Source organism: Athalia rosae, chromosome 4 (assembly GCF_917208135.1).
Source record: "Athalia rosae chromosome 4, iyAthRosa1.1, whole genome shotgun sequence".
In the NCBI taxonomy this organism is placed as follows: Eukaryota; Metazoa; Arthropoda; class Insecta; order Hymenoptera; family Athaliidae; genus Athalia; species Athalia rosae.
Window position 1 is genome coordinate 11,044,039 of NC_064029.1, and position 2,500 is coordinate 11,046,538.

The window sequence follows — 2,500 nt, forward strand, 5'->3', positions numbered from 1 at the left end:
TCAAGTGAATTTTAGACACAGTTTTAAATCTAAAAATGGCGGTTTGAATTGGATCGTAGAACTGCCCGGCGTGCTACTCAAGAAGCTCACTGATCAAAGACGATTGTACCTGTTATGGAATTCGTGCCGTTTCAAAGAGTACATCAACGTAACTAGATGTTACAAATGCTACGGTTATGGCCATACGGCGAAAGTATGTAGTGTGCCGAAACAAGTTTGTGAAACTTGCGGCGGTGATGATCACCTAAGAGATAAATGCCCGCAGAAAACCAAGCCCAGTTGCGTGTGTTGCAAGAAATCCAGAAGGACGAATACCGACCACTCTGTTCGAGACAAGAATTGTCCAGAATACCTGCGACAAGTTGAAATATACAAATCACGAATAAAGTGGAGTTAGCTTTTGGACAGGTGAATTGCGGTCGGGCAGCCGCAGCTGCTGCAGAGTTGAGAACAACGATGAACGAGAGGAACCTAGATGTGATGATTGTACAGGAGCCATACTCCATCAGAGGCGAGACCCCTGGATTTAGATCCCGAATGTATTCCGTGCTCAAACCAGCCGCCGAACACCCACAGGTTGCGATGATCATCAACACAGAACGGATCGAAGCTTTTCAACTCAAATATGAAGAAAGCGACTGTGTGATGAGTGCTAGAATCACGAGTGAAATGGGCAGCTTGTATGTTGTAAATGCGTACTGCCGTTTTTCGCAGCCTGTGGACGGGTATTTGGAGAAAATGGCAAGGATAGTTGGTAGAATAAGGGAAACAGATCGTGGCTGTAGAATTTTAATCTGCGCCGATGTGAACGCTGCCTCACAATTGTGGCACGCAAGTGCCACGGATGACCGTGGCAGAGCGGTTGAGGAGTTCATTGCCGAGTGTGATCTCTTTGTAATGAATCAGCTTAGTGAATTTTCTACTTTCAGTACAGTCAATGGTGAGTCCAATATCGACGTTACACTCGCGAGTGCAAATGTGGCTGATTCCATCCGGGACTGGGAGGTCAACCCTGAATGTGTGTCGTGTGACCACAACTTGATTTTGTTCAAAATGAGCTCATTCGAATATGCTAGACTGGCCAGACCACTGGAGGATAGGTATGCTTTGAAAAAAGCTGATTGGGACCTATTCCGAGAGAAATGCGAGGAGGTCTTTGACGAGGCCTTCCTCGACTTGCTTGCACAAAAGCTGCCTAATAACGCTGTAAGGATGTTCAACAAGAAATTTAAAGAAGTTTGTGACCTATCGATCCCAAAAAGGAAAAAACTACCCAATTCCGTTCCCTGGTGGACGAAGGAGATCGATGCGGCAAGGAAAATAGCGAGGAGAAGCAGGGATGCGCTAACACGAGCGCGCAGACTGCAATTAAGTAACGAGGAGATCGAGAGTGCCAAAAGGGCATACCGTCCCGTGCGTAACAGATACGTGGCATTAATCAAGAAGGCTAAGCTCCAGTCCTGGCGAAAATTCGTCCTGGAAGAGGGTAACCGTGATCCTTGGGGGATTGTTTACAAAATTCTCCGAAACAAGTTTCGAAGGCCTGATGCCATCTGTGCCATAGTGATGCCCGACGGCGAGTATACGCAATCCAGACTTGAAACCTTGCGCGAATTGGCCCGGAAAATGCTCCCGCTGGATGAAAGAACTGCTGAAACGGCGGAACATAGACGAATACGTGAACAAATCTCTGATTACAGAAATCTTAATCTCGAACGTGACATATCTGTCGATGAAATTGGCCATGCTATCAAAAAGATGAAACGTGGAAAAGCCCCTGGCCTGGATGGTTTTTCTAACGAGATGATTCGGCATCTATGGGCCATAAGGGGACAGACTCTCTTTAATCTTTTTAACAACTGCCTACGGAGTCGAGTTTTTCCCGATTTGTGGAAGATTGCGGATCTCCGGGTGGTGTTGAAGGGGGTGGATAGGGATCCTGAACAGGTGGGGTCCTATCGCCCTATATCGTTACTGTCGTCGATTGGGAAAGTTTTCGAGAGGATTATTGTTGCCCGAATCGATGAAAGCTACTGCGAGAAGGGACTGACTAGTGCCAAGCAATACGGATTCAAGGCTGGCAGTTCGACTGAGGATGCCCTCCTCTCGTTCAGGCGGGGGCTCGAGACAAGTGGGAAGAAATATGTAGTGGCAATCTTTGCCGATATTGAGGGGGCATTTGATAATCTATGGTGGCCAGCGATTAAAAGCAGGCTTATCGAGGCTGAGTGCAGTAGCACATTAATGGGAATTATTGGAGACTACTTCAAGCGGCGTCAAATATATGTGACGGGTAAATTTCAGACATTAAAAGAGAAAATGAGGAAGGGATGCCCTCAGGGTTCAATTCTAGGCCCAAGTGCCTGGAATTGGTGCATGGATCGGTTGCTTAGGGGATTGGAGGACATGAACCAAGACGAAATTGAGGTGGTTGCGTATGCTGATGATTTGCTCTTGTTAGTTAAGGCTAATTCCCGACGAGGAATCGAGGAGGTGGCGG

At 47.1% G+C, this 2,500-nt stretch overlaps 1 pseudogene; it reads left to right on the plus strand.

Annotated features, from left to right (window-relative positions):
* The window catches only part of LOC125500826, a 9,211-nt pseudogene that overhangs the window by 4,118 nt on the left and 2,593 nt on the right, over positions 1–2,500 (plus strand).